A 15,173-nucleotide genomic window follows, 5' to 3' on the forward strand; every position below is an offset into this window, starting at 1 on the left:
AGGAAAGAAGTAAAAGAAGACAACGATGATGACACATGATCACACGCCTCTGTGCTCTCCAGATTAGAAATGGAATAGGGTGCATGCTGGTTTCCCACCAACTGCCTTTTTTTTTTTTTTTTCTTTTTGATCTTTAAATCTCTGCTATCCAAGAAGCGAGTGCTAACTCTGTATTTATTAGTCCCCGGATAGTTAAGCAGGGTCAGTACCCACTGCTTTGTGTAGGGTACACTCCTAGACATAAGAGGAGCATAATGACATACTGGATGGAGAGGGTGTCCCGTGGGGAGGGTGCTGACAGCACTGAAATGCATCCAGTGTGACGGCATCCAGAATCACAGGGAGGCTTCAGAAATGGCTGTAAGCTCTCAGCTGTCTGCCACCGCCACTCCCTTTTCCTTTATAACTCTTTAGGGAATAGTATGTTTGCTTTTTTCCCAGAATTGGGGATCACATCTCAACCCTGAGGTTCCTCTAACGTCATCTTGAACTCTGCAGAAGTATGTTTCTGCCTCTGAAGTGCTATTTTGTGGTAATTTAATGTTTTTTCTTTTTCATGAATAATTTACCCGTAGAGTCCTAATATCTTGTTAAGACAGTGAATTTTGTTGTTTATCAAAGATGTATCTCAACTAGGAGAGAGAAATCAATTTCTTATTACAAAGCAAAGACAAAACAAAAGATTGTCTACCCTATGGGATAACAGTCTGTTTTAGAAGCATTTTGGATTATTATTTAAGTCAAGAACACATGGATAAAGAAATTATTGTCCCTTTTCATAAAGAAAGTGGTAAATTTATTACTCATTTTATGTGTCCCCGTTGCATACTCTTTTTTCTCTCATTATCTGTTCTTATTGTTGGGTTATGATGTGTCCTGAATTCACAGCATTTTAGGGCTAAAAGACAAACTGTAGTAAACTACCTGGTAAAAATACTTGCTTACTTTTTAAATAAAAACTCCCAGCTGGGCATGTTGGCTCACGCCTGTAATCCCAGCACTCTGGGAGGCCAAGGTGGGTGGATCACGAGCTCAGGAGTTCAAGACCAGCCTGGCCAAGATGGTGAAACCCCATCTCCGCCAAAAACTACAAAAATTAGCTGGGCACAGTGGCAGGCGCCTGTAATTCCAGCTCCTCGGGAGGCAGGAGAATCACTTGAACACAGGCGGCAAAGGTTGCAGTGAGCCGAGATCGTGCCACTGCACTCCAGCCTGGGCAACACAGTGAGACTCCATCCTAATAAAAAATAAAAACTCCCAGGGACATGGGCTTCATAACCAATTATGGTGACTTGTTTCTTTGTCTTAAACTTTTATTGCAAAAGATATACTCATGCTCTTGTTTAATTTTTATATAATTGTTTCTTGGATTCACATGTTGTAAAAAAATTTTTTTTTTTTTTTTTTTTGAGACGGAGTCTTACTCTGTCGCCCAAGCTGGAGTGCAGTGGCTCGATCTTGGCTCACTGCAAGCTCCACCTCCCAGGTTCACGCCATTCTCCTGCCTCAGCCTCCCGAGTAGCTGGGACTACAGGCGCCCGCCACCGTGCCCAGCGAATTTTTTTTTTTTTTTTTTTTTTTTTAAGTAGAGACGGGGTTTCACCGTATTAGCCAGGATGGTCTCGATCTCCTGACCTCGTCATCCGCCCACCTCGGCCTCCCAAAGTGCTGGGATTACAGGCTTGAGCCACCGCACCCGGCCTATAAAAGATTCTTACGTTTTTAAAGTCAAATAGTCCATACGAGCCATTTTTGTCTGCCTTTTGTGGTTAGTCTCTGAATGCCCACAGGAAAGAAAAATAGTAGCAATAATAGTAATGGTTACAGTTTATTCATGCTTCCTATATGCAATGAATGCATCATCCTGACCATAACCCTTTGAGGTACGTATTGTTGTTATTCCCATTTTACAGATGAGGAAACTAAGGACTGAGTTTTCATGGCCAAAGGCAATAGACTCAGAACTTGAGAGGTCTCTGCCTCAAAATCACTCTTGTGTTTTCCCACAAGTAAACTGATACACATATACTTTTTTTACTTGAAGGAGAACTAGTAGGTGTTACTATAAAGAATGATTTGTGGGCCAGGCGTGGTGGCTTATGCCTGTAATCCCAGCAGTTTGGGAGGCTGAGGCAGGCAGATCATGAGGTCAAGAGATCGAGACCATCCTTGTCAACATGGTGAAACCCCATCTCTACCAAAAATACAAAAAAAGTTAGCTGCGCGTGGTGGTGTGTGCCTGTAATCCCAGCTACTTGGGAAGCTGAGGCAGGAGAATCGTTTGAACCTGGGAGGTGGAGGTTGCAGTGAGCCGAGATGGAGCCACTGCACTCCAGCCTGGCAACAGAGCCAGACCCTGTCTCAAAAAAATAAGGAAAAAAAAAAATTTGTGTTTTATTGTAGGTATTAGAACATATTAAGCTACTGTTTGACCCAGACGTATAGCTTTGTAAACAAAGACTCGGCTGGGTGTGGTGGCTCACGCCTATAATCCCAACACTTTGGAGGCCAAGATGGGTGGATCACTTGAGGTCAGGAGATTGAGACCAGCCTGGCCAACATGGTGAAACCCTGTCTCTACTAAAAATAAAAAAAAATTAGCCGGGCATGGTGGAATGGGCACGGTGACACGGGCACCTGTAGTCCCAGCTACTTGGGAGGCTGAGGCAGGAGAGTTGCTTGACTGGGAGGTGGAGGTTGCAGGGAGCCAAGATCATGCCACTGCACTGTAGCCTGGGTGACTGACAGAGACTTTGTCTCAAAAAAAAAACCAAAACAAAACCAAAAAACTAAGACTCAAAAAACTAAGACAGATTTGGAAACTTCATTCAGGGAATAATTTGTTAGATCATTGACATTGCTTTAGTTTTAAAAATTCATTTTATATTCTTAGCTACTTTTCATTTTAGCAAGCTGTAGTGGTTCATAGAAATGAATGGAAAAATGCCAGGTTGATTAAAACTGTATGCTGGAGAAGGTGTGGATCCACTTTAACACATATCTGGTTTTAGCGGGTTAAAAGAGTACACAATCTTGTGACAAAACCGTCCTTTAGTTTTAAAATCTGAGACTGGTTTATAGTAGTTATGGGAGTAAGCAGAAAGCACAGAAGGTGGAATTTTCGCCTGTGTCTCTGTTGCTTTGAAACAAAATCAGGAAAAGGGTATCTCCAAAAGCAGCTTGTGTTCTGTCTTCTGTGCTACAGTAACTTAGTAACTTTTTTAAAGCAATTAGAACCCAGGGACTTGGGAAGGCAGTGGGCATTGAAGTGGCCCAGAGACTCATAAGACAGGCTGATAATTTCGCTGGATAGAAATGGACTTTGCAGAAAGGTTTTGATAACCTTTTTGGCCTGGTGCCCTGCCCTCATCTAGTCCTTTTCCATTTGTAATAGAAGCATGGAATTCAATGCTATTGACTTCCCAGCAGTCACTGAATTGCAACACACACAGTGAATTTGGATTTTGGTTGTTAAGTTGAAAGGGGATAAACAATTGACATTGAATTCGTACCTGTTATAGCTTTGTTGACTTAATGGATTGTCCCCAACAATCCATCAAGAATGGTACAGATGCCAGCTATCATCTGGCTCACTAAAATCCAATAGAAATTCCCAAACCTCATTTTAGGCAAGGATTTCCACTTCTCCTCTTGCAGAAGCTTTCCCAAACAGCAAGGATTCCAGACACGAGACATTGTGTTGCTTTGCCTGCTACGGAACTATATGAACTTAAAATGGAGAGAGAAGAATGGCAATTGGGTATGAATTGTAGAAATTTGGGAGAAGGAATTTGTTCGTTGACTTGTGTTTTCTATGAAGATGTAATCGAGGAAAGGTCCTGGGCTTAATTTCTTTAATTAAAAGAGAATACTGCACGTGTTCTCAAGTATTTATCAAGCCCCTGCAGACTTGGGCCTCTAACTGGGAGTTGTGGGGATGACTGGTGTCGAGGCCTTTTCTTGCTAAGGTGTGTGGGGAGTGCATAGTCACGGTACGTGCCCCTCTTCTCTGTCCTTTGTAGTGACTCTTGGCTCTTCCGGGTCTCCGCACTGCCAGTTTTCCTCTATGACACAGCCTTCGGTGGTGTCCTCGTCAGCAGGCTTGGCAGTGGCAGAGAAAGGGAACAGGGAGGTGAAATAAACCTGACTGGTGACTGGCCCTTTCCTGTCGTGATTACTTACCCTCCCTTTTCCCTTTTCTCAATCCTTCATCCTGTTTCTTCCTCCCAGCAGTTATGTTAATCAATTCTGAAGTCTTCTGTCTAAATTGAGGCCATGTGTGTTTGGGGTTTGGAAAAGCAGGGCTTACAGATAGGTTGAGTCTGATCATCACTCATTCACTCTGCTCCAGCAACCCTGGCCTTCCTCCTGTTCTTCACACTTCCCAGACACCCTTGTGCCTCACTGTTTTGTAATTGCTCTCCCCTTTCCTGGAACGTTCTTTTCTGAGACCCGACTTACTCTTGACTGCTTCTGTGAGTCTTCGCTCAAATGTCACATTTTCCTAAGGCTTTCGCTGGCCACTCTCGCTCACTTTACAGCGCAGTCCTGACTTGTCCTGTGTCCTCTCCCTGTTTTTTTCTCCTGGGCACCATTTGTCATTCTGTATGTTTTACTTTGTCTTGTTCATTATTTATCCCTCCTCTGTCCTGCTTTAGGAGGTAAACACCATGATGACAAAGGATTTTTTTTTTTTTTTTTTTTTAAAGACAGATTCTTGCACTGTCCCCCGCTGGAGCTGGAGTGCAGTGGTAGGATCTTGGCTCACTATAGCTTCCACCTCCCGGGTTCAAGCAATTCTCCTGCCTCAGCCTCCCGAGTAGCTGGGATTATAGCACGCACCACCACGTCCAGCTGATTTTTGTATTTTTGGGAGAGGTAGGGTTTCACCATGTTGACCAGGCTGGTTTTGAACTCCTGACCTCAAGTGATCCACCTGCCTCAGCCTCCCAAAGTGCTGGGATTCCAGGTGTGAGCCACCACACCTGGCCAACAGGGGAATTTTTAAACTCGAATTGTAACATGCATGTGGAAGAATGCACACATTATATATGTGTGCATTATATATTATGTGCTCAATGAATAATCACAATATTTGAATACAGCCATGTAACCAACTCCCATATGAAAAAACAGTATCACTAATACTCCCCAAGGCCTCCCCATGCTCCCCTCTTCCTACTTCAAGGGCTGCTACTGTCCTGACTTCTGACATCATAGATGAGGTTTGGATGGCAAGAATTTCTTCAGTTTCTTTCACTGCTGTATGTCCAGGACGTGGTTGGTGCAAAGTACACAATGATTGAGTATATTAAAATAATGCTGGAAGAGAGACCTGTATTTCTGATGTAGCTAGATTTCTAAAGCTGACCTCCATTGATGGATTAATCCCCATCAATGGAAAATGCAGTTAGAGGCTTTAGAAATATTATCCGGTGGCAAGACACTGGCCATTATAACTTAGACGATTAGATTTGTCACTTGTTTCTGCTGCGATGGCCTTGATTATTTAAGTATTTTAGCTGTGATGTCTTTAAGTCCACTCTTCTTGCTTGTAATTTTAATTTATTGTCTATTCTATTTGCTGGCACTTAATCACACATCTCTCTGGTGATTGTCTTACAGGATTATTTAACTTCTTCTTGCCTTTCAACTGCATTGTAAATTTAACCAAGCATAATAAATTTGCACCAAATTTTACCCTTCAGTGTTGATTCTTCCCTAGCTGGAATTATTGTACATTTCTGTTTCTGGTCACCGGCCACTGTCTGATACTACTTGAGAATTGATTACTGTTCCAGATGGATGCCTACATTAGAATTGCACCCTGAACTATTTTAGTGCTTTAAATAATATAGTGTCATCAGTTTTGATTGTGTTGCTAACCATTTAATATTTGATGATGAGTTCAAGGATACAGTGGCTTCCTAGAAGTTTGGGTTAGAGGTGCCTCCAGTTGGAGGTATCATTCACTACAGAGACACTATGCAATTGAGTGCAGTTTTTGGGCCTTTATCCTAGAAGATCGTAGAGACTTGTCTAGACAAGGTGGTACCTTTTCTAACTCACACAAAGTCACATCAGCCGACTGTGAGGTTTGACCATCTATAAGATGGAATATTATATAATAATTTAACAATCAAGAAGAACATTATATTTTTGGATAACTTTGTGTCCTGTTTTTCATATTTATCACCCATGTCCTGCATATTTTCCTAAGTCAAGAAATTCCTGGAGAACTTTGTTTTTCCTTAAAATCCATAGAGGTCACCCCCTGGCTAGGGCTGCCATGTAAGCACAATCCATGTGTCACCTGGGATGCTCTCGGTTCAAGTAAGGGAAGACCCAACTCAGAACAATGAGAAAATAAAGAAATAAGTTAGTATACATACTGGAGATCCAGAGTAGTGTATTTCCAGACAATCAGTGACCAGTGAACTTCACTGGAACCTCAGATTGTTTCTGAGTTTCTGCTCTGTCATCTGTGGATCAGATTTACCTTTAGAGTGATTCTCCTTAGTATGACAAGATGTGGCAACATGAAGTGTTGTGTCGAGACCAGCAGAAAAAGGAGTAGACCAATTCGGGCCCTTTAGCTTGTCTTAATCTATGTTGTGCTGCTATAACAGATTACTACAGACTGAGTAATTTATAAGGCACAGAAATTTATTGGCTTATGGTTTTGGAGGCTGGGAAGTCAAAGATTGAGGAGCTGGAATCCGGTGAGGGCTTTCTTGCTGTGTCCTTCCATAGCAAATGGTGGAAGGGCAAAGAGAGGGCAACACACACACACACACACACACACACACACACACACACACACACACGGCCAGACTAGTCTTTTTATAATGAACTCCCTCCCTTTGTAATCCATTCATGAAGGGCAAAGAGAGGGCAAGACACAGACACACACACACAGACACACACACACACACACACACGGCCAAACTAGTCTTTCTCACTCACACACACACACACACACACACACACGGCCAAACTAGTCTTTTTATAATGAACTCCCTCCCTTCGTAATCCATTCATGAGGCCAGTGCCCCCGTGGGCCAAATACATTCATTAGGCTCTACCTCTCAACACCACTGCTTTGGGGATCAAGTTTCTAACACCTGAACTTTGGGAGATGCATTCAAACCATAGCAAAATTTGCAGTTGAGCTGAAGGGAAATTTGGACACTAAACTGATTCTGATGTAGCAAAGGAAGCAGTCTGGATAAGGGAGGGGATCAGATACAGACAGGGCATCCAGCCCACTTGCTAGAATTAGAATTGGGCTTTTGGAACTCTGTTTATGCATAAGTCTCCCTGTAAGGCTTACATTTAAAGCAACTATATAAAATATGAAAGTCAATATCAAATTTCTAGTCCTGTTTTCCTTTAATTTCAGTACTATAACTTCAAAGTGAAATTGTAATTTTTGTTAGGAAATGAGTAACGGTGAATTTTATGTTATGTCTGTTTATTTTGGTTAAATTTTTAAACTGCTTTTAAAATTTTCATTAATATGGGGTGTACTATCTGGCACACAGGATGCCTAATACACAGTTATTCAATCATGGAAATGTATTTTCTGTTCTTCAGAACTGTATAAAGGTGCCAACTCATGTTGGAGTTCTGAAAGTAATGTTTTAATTTGAATGATTTGAGAGATACAAGTGGAACTTAAAAAATTATTTGGGGAGTGGGTTTGTCAGGGTGAGCAGAGGTTGATGATAAATTTAGAGGAGTTGGTTTTGTGACCCAACCCTAGGTTAGAACTATGCAGTATTCAGCCTAAGTCAAATATTTAGGACTATTCTGATTTCCTGTCTCCTTTATTTTCAGGAAATGTCTTTGTTACAGAATTTATATAATCCATCCTTTAATTGGCACATTGTTCAAAGGCCAGGTAATGTGTGAATAAACTTTTGTTTTATTTCCCAGTATTTTATTGGATGATCGACAGGAAGTTACAGATTTAAAGGCACGGTGACTTTTCTACTTTTTTTTTTTCCTTTTTACTGTCACAACAGCATTAATTTTCATGGCCTGATTATCTGTGGAGATATCTTTCTAAGAAGTTGCTAAGTTTTATCTGCCCTCATCTTCCTCCTTCCCTCGCCCTTGGTATTACCATTATAAATAGGATACATGTGCACATTTATGGTGAAACAAGAAAAGGGAAACCCCCATGGTCTCATTGTCTTTAAATATATATTTTCTCATGTTATGAGGTCCTTGTTTTTATCAAAAAGGGTTGGATAGAAAGTAAAAATGATGGCTAATGTTATGTTATCTTTAGAAGAGATATATATTATTAAAAATATCATTAACTTTTAATTTTGAAATAATTACAGATTCACAGGAAGGTGCCAAGATAGTGCAGAGCAGTCCCATATACCCCCTTTTTTTGTTTTCGCTAGTGGTTCCATCTTATAGGATTACAGTGCAATATCAAAACCAGGAGTTATTGGCACAATATATGTTTGTAGTTCATGAACATTTTATCTCATGTGTTGTGTAACCACTGCTGAAGTCAACATACCGGATGATGCCCATGTCACAAAGATTTCCCTCATTCTACCCCTTTATAATCGCACACATCCTTCCCTCTACTATCTCCAAATCATGGCATCCACTAATGTGCCTTACATCTCTCATTTTGTCATTTTGAGAATACTGGGCTGGGCCCTGTGGCTCATCCCTATAATCCCAGCACTTTGGGAGACTGAGGCGGGCGGATCACTTGAGGTCAAGAGTTTGAGACCAGTCTGACCAATACGGTGAAACCCCGTCTCTACAAAAAATATGAAAATTAGCCTGGGCATGGCGGTTGACATCTGTAACCCCACCTACTTGGGAGGCCAAGGCACGGGAGGCGGAGGTTGCAGTGAGCTGAATTAATGCCACTGTACTCCACCCCGGGTGACAGAGTGAGACTCCCACCTCCAAAAAAAAAAAAAAAAAAAAAGAGTTATATACATAGAATCATATAATATGTATATAGTATGTGACTTTCATAGTGCCCCTGATCTCCATCCAAGTCATAGTGTGCCAATAGTTTTGCTTGGCCTTATTGTAAAGTAGTATTCTGTGTCGTGGATGCACCACAGTTGGTTTAACCTTTCACCTTTTGAGGGAGATTTTGGTTGTTTTCACTTCCTAGCTGCTACAAAGTCGAATATTAACAGTGTGTACACGTTTTTGGATGATCATAAGTTTTCACTTCCCTGGGATAAACACCCCAGAATACAGTTGCTGGAGTGTATGGTAAATGTATATTTAGGTTTTTTTTTTTTTACTGCCAAGCTCTTCCAGAGTACCTTTCCCACTCCACACTCCCAACAGCAATGCATGAGAGATCCAGTTTTTGTGCATTCACCCCTCGCAGCTTTTGGTATTACCATTATTTTTTTATTTTAGCGATTCTGATAGGTATGCGGTGATATCTCAGTGTGGTCCCAATTTGCATTTTCCTGATGGCTAATGATACTGAATATCCTTTCATGTGCTCATTTGCTGTCCTCTCTTTGTGTCTTTTGCCCACTTTCTTACTGGATTTCTTTTTATCGTTGAGTTTTGAGAGTTCTACACACATTCTAGATAGTAGTCCCCCATCAGATATGTGGTTTGCAAATATTTTTATCAGTATAGAGCCTGTGCCCACTTCCTGTCACCAAGGCTCTTTATAGTGCAAACATTCTTACTTTGAATGAAATCTAATTGATTAATTTCTTCCCTCTGGCTGATGCTTTTGTTGTCATATCTGAAAACTCTTCACCAAGCACCAGGTACAGAAGATTTTCTTTTCTCCTTTTTTACCACTTATAAGTTTCATACTTTACATTTAAATGTACAATCCATTTTGAGTTAATTTTTGTGTAAGCTGTATGATTTAGGTTGAGATACACTTTTTTTTTTTTTTTTTTTGACGAAGTCTTGCTCTGTCGTCCAGCCTGGAGTGCAGTGGCGTGATCTGGGCTCACTGCAACCTCCACCTCCTGAGTTCAAGTGATTTCTGGCTAATTTTTGTATTTTTAATAGAGACAGGGTTTCACCACATTGGCCAGGCTGATCTGGAACTCCTGACCTCAAGTGGTCCACCCACCTCGGCCTCCCAAAGTGTGAGGTACACTTTTTTTTTCCGCCTATGGATATCCAATGACTCCAGCGCCATTTGTTGAAAAGACTATCTTTCCTTCATTGAATTACCTTTGCACCTTTTTCAGAAATTAGTTGGCCGTACTCTGTGGGTCTCCTTCTGGGTTCTCTATTCTGTTCCATTGATCTTTATGCCTGAATCTCTGCCTATACCACATCGTCTTGATAACTTCAGATATAGAACAAGTCTTGAATTTGGATAGAGTGATTCTACCCACTCTGTTCTTCTCTTTTTTGAAGACTTGATTCCCTGCCTACCTCCAGCACTTCCCCTACCATTTTTTTTTTTTTTTTGGCTTGGAATGGTTACTGTGTTCACTGCAAATGACCACAGCACTCCTTGAGAAATCTTCCCTTTCATGTGGCACATTTAATCCTGAGGGCCAGTTCTAACGGATTGGTGATGTCTTATCATCTGTTTTATTCCTTTTCTGGAATCCAATTTTGAGTCAGATGGAGAGAACGAGGCCTGGCCCAGCAGGAGAGTTCTCTGATCCTTCAGTCCTGTCTAACTTGGGTATGATAGGTATGTGGTATCAACAAAGCTGGGTTTTTGCCTCACTGGTATCAAATAAGGCACTGTTGAGTGTTAGTTGGAGAAGAGCCAGAAGCTTATGACTGGCTGGGATGAGTGGTAGAGAACAGGCCTTCCTCACACGTTTAATCTAACCTCTCTAGTTTAAATATTTCCAATGAATCATCATACTCTATGACCTCGTGACATCAATCTGCACAGAGCGGCAGTTCTTATCTTCAGACTTCAGTCAAGTTTCATTACTGTGGTTTATGTGTAGTGGCTTTGCTTTGGGGCTTCCGCTTATCCTGCTGTCTGCTTTACCATCTCTCTCAAGTGAAAGGGTCTTTTGATTTATGACTTGCTGGGATCCTTTTCAGCATTGATAGAGCTATGTATGGGTTAATGGTTGAAAATATATAGGATTTGGTTGTTAGAGTGTATCTAGAGAAATTGAGCTAATTTGAGGGAAATAAATCTCACTTGTACTCAGAATTTGTATAATGGAAATATACTACCATTAAATGAATAACACAAAAAAACTGCTAAATATAATTGTAAGTAGGTGCTTTCCTACCTAGGACATATAAGATACCCACAAAGCCATTTAATAATCCATTAAACACTGCTGATAGAATTGTATCTTCTCCAATGCATGTCCCCTAAATTGCCTGTTTTGATGCCTGAAATTTTGCCATTAAGGATTATTATTGCTGTATTTTTGCATCCCCAGAAATCTTCTTTGTTAGATTGACAGTTCCCTTGAGTTTATGATTTGTTTAGCTGTTCCAACTTACTTAGATTGAGCTGTTGATTTTCTGTGGCATTTTTCTGAGTGCTGTAGTTTTGAATGCAGGAGGGGAGAGGGATAGGCCTGGAGCCCAAGTTGTTTGGGAAAGTAGTTTAAGTCATTGCAGTGTAAAATCATAATTTTCTTCTTCTTTTTTTTTTTTTTGAGATGGAATACAGTGCAGTAGTGTGATCTCATCTCACTGCAACCTATGCCTCCCAGGTTCAAGAGAGTCTTGTGCCTCAGCTTCCCAAGTAGCTGGGATTACAGATGCTTGCCACCACACCCAGCTAATTTTTTTTGTATTTTTAGTAGAAATAGGGTTTTGGACTGTTGGCCAGGCTGGTCTTAAACTCCTGACCTCAGGTGATCTGCCTGGCTCGGCCTCCCAAAGTGCTGGGATTATGGGCATGAGCCACTGTTCCCGGCTCATATCAAAAAGTTAAAACCATGGCTTTTATACAAACAAAATGAATACATGTCAAATGCAAATTCATTAATAAGGCAAGCAATAATCAAGTAAAGTTGGTTTAAAGGACATTTTGAGGAACTGTGTATTAATAGGTTACAAAGGCATGCCAGAATATGATTGCTAGGTTACAGCCAACACTGGTTAATGTCCTACAGGGTAATACAACTGCTGACTGTTTTTCTTTCTTTAAATTGCATATAAATCTACAGGTTAATGTGTAAGGTCACCAAGTCTTACCTTTAATCACAGTAATATCAAGTCAAACAATGGTATGTTCTAGGTAACTAAATAATTTGAGGTGAGCTTGTTAAATTCTTCACCTACCATGACATTGAAAGGTCATGATGTCTTCTCATTATTTCCAATTTTGGAGAATTTTTCTCCTGAGCAGTTGGCGAAGCTTCTTGGCTACTGATAATGCCTGGGTTTTATCACTTTACAGTGTTGCTTTGGTGTGGTGTGGAAGGCTGGTCTACCTGTTTGTGAGGCGAAGCACTTTACCAGCTGGTAGCTGAAGCATTTGTGATATTTTCATTGTTTTTCTTCTTCTCTGTTGACATTTGCCACTTTCAGTCCCATTTCCATCTCCATGTCTTTCTTTCGTCTTGTTAGAGTGCATTTTTGCCCCTCAAATTTGCCTAGCATGCTGGCAAAGAGGAACAGGCTATTGGAGAGGAGTGAATTACAGAGTCCCGAATGATTTACTTTCTTTGCTGTCTTGAACTTGAGTTAGGTGGATATGCCTCAGCACACACCTGTGCGACCTCGAGCAAGTCTGGTGCTTACTTTAAAAGGATACCATGAGGAGTAAAGGGTTAAAATAAAGGATTTAAAGCTATGCATGGTGGTGCACATTTGTGATCCCAACACTTTGGGAGGGAGGCTGAGGCAGGAGAATCACTTGAGACTAGGAGCTCAAGACCAGCCTGGTTAACATAGCATGACACCATCGCTACAAAAAAAAAAAAAATTAGCTGGGTGTGGTCGCGTGTGCCTGTAGTCCCAGCTACTCGGGAGGTTGAGGCAAGAGGATCATTTCAGCCTAGGAGTTAGAGGCTGCAGTGATCTCTGATTGCACCACTGCCCTTCAGCCTGGAAGACAGAGCAAGACCCTCTCTCAAGAAAACAAGTTAAAAAAAAAAAAAGATTTAAAAATGGTGTCTAGCACGCACACAGTAAGTTTTCAATTAAGATGATCTAGCTAAGAGCTATGTATTTTTTGTATCTTATTATTTTATATCTTAGGTGCTCTAACATATTTGAAAACCCATATGCTTAAAAGGACCAGGAAGCAGGCCTGGTGGCTCATGCCTGTAATTCCAACACTTTGTGAAGCTGAGATGGAAGACTTGCTTGAGCCCAGGAGTTTGAGCCCAGTCTGGGCATCATAGTGAGACGTAATCTGTACCAAAAAAAAAAAAAAAAAATTAGCTGGACATGGTGGGCATGTACCTGTAGTCCTGGTTACTTGAGAGTCTGAGATGGGAGGATCACTTGAGCTTGGGAGGTTGAGGCTGCAGTGGGATGAGATTGCACCATTGCACTCCAGTCTGAGCCGCAGAGAGAGACCCTGTCTAAAAAAAAAAAAAAAAAAAAAAGGACCAGAGAGGCTCCCTGTAAGTCACTGAAGGGGCTTACAGAATTAAATACAGGAGCAAGGGTAACTGGCAGCTGATATCTGGCATCCCAGCGGAGGGGAGAATAGTGATTAGTAGGGGCAGTGGTGAAGGGGAGAACATATGTACTAAGTGAAGATGGCCCACAACTGTGCATCCGGGCCAGTTGTTGTCATATGTTTCAGGATGGCTTGATATCAACATTTTTAAAGGAAAGAGTAAAGTCTGATTGTCCTGTGTCCTTTCCCCTTTGTAAAGGTTGGCAACTGATTGACATTTAAAAACTGCTATATTTTTGGGTTTCATAGAGTAGGCTATCAGTTTGCCGTGTTTGCTCTGGGTCGATTTAACCATAGCAATCATTTTCCCAGTCCTCTGCTTTCACAGACAAGGGAGTAGGTTTGGGCAAAGTTACACGGCCTGTTAGTGGCAGTACTTTTAATTTTTATGGAAATGAGCTTTACTTTTACACATTCTTTCATTTGGGGAGTTATATGGTTTAACATGCTCATTTTTTAACAATTCACCATGCATTTAAAACATGAGCGTAGTGATTTTTAGAACAAAGGAGGGAAGTACACTGAAATTGGAACAGTGGTTATGGTTATTTTTATTTTCTTGTTTATGTTTTTTAGGTACTCTCTTGCCTGTTTAATGTACTCTGCTCATTAATGTACTTTGCCTAATGTGCTTCTATAGTGAATATTTATTGCTTTTATTATCAGAAAAAGCAATAAATGCTATTAAAAAAAGAATTTATCATGGAAATGCCTTGATCTGTGATAATATAATGATTGATTAGTTCATGGCTCCCAAGATTGTTGCCTGTAACGTGGTGGTTCATTTCATTTGCTCCATGAAAATGATAGTGTGTCTTATTTTGCACCTGAGATATGTTGAGATGGGTCTTCCTTAGGTCTGCTGCGATTTCTTTGACTGAAGGGGTTTGTGACCACTACGGGGCATGTAAGTTGCTGGTGCCACTCCTGGGCAGCTTGCCTGTAAGGGATACCGTCTGTGTTGGCAGAACCAGGGGCTTGTCCTGCTGGGCTGTAGCCCACCAACTGTTGCAGCTACAGTGCCTCAGCTGTCGTGCTTTTACACTAACTGTCATTAGCCATACAGACCTTTATGGCTCAAACCAGGCCACATCTGTTGTGAGTCCTGTGACCTTCAAAACCCACACCAGGAAGAAATGCAAAACATTTTTATCTCCAGGCTTTCTGCAAACGCATCATTGTAGAGGGCTTATTTAAGAATGTTTTTCTAAACTTATTTTATAAAATATTTTCGTTTTTCTTGTCTTCCATTGACAGTGGAGTTTCATTGTTAATGATTTGAGCAAATTAGTGTTGCTCAGAAAGTGGTTTGTTGACCACTTGCATCTGATCACAGGAGTTTGTTAAAAATATTCTTCTCAAGCCTCACAATAGTCCAATGGAATCATGATCTGAGGGGTGTGTTTGTCCATCCACATTTTAAACCAGTGATTTGGGCATTTAGGACTATGTGCCCTAAGGGACACTGTCTTTTAGAGAGGTAGGCATGAAGTTAGAAAGGTGACTCTAAGATGAGTGGTCATATGGTGATTTGGGCACCCCCAGGAGTGCCTAGACTTATTAGAAA

The 15,173-nt window shown here is 41.0% G+C and overlaps 1 protein-coding gene across 2 annotated transcripts in view; it reads left to right on the forward strand.

Annotated features, from left to right (window-relative positions):
* The window catches only part of PTPRG (protein tyrosine phosphatase receptor type G), a 745,340-nt gene that overhangs the window by 158,423 nt on the left and 571,744 nt on the right, over positions 1 to 15,173 (forward strand). The gene's annotated exons all lie outside the window — the stretch shown is intronic.

Source organism: Macaca mulatta, chromosome 2 (genome assembly GCF_049350105.2).
Source record: "Macaca mulatta isolate MMU2019108-1 chromosome 2, T2T-MMU8v2.0, whole genome shotgun sequence".
Classification (NCBI taxonomy): domain Eukaryota; kingdom Metazoa; phylum Chordata; class Mammalia; order Primates; family Cercopithecidae; genus Macaca; species Macaca mulatta.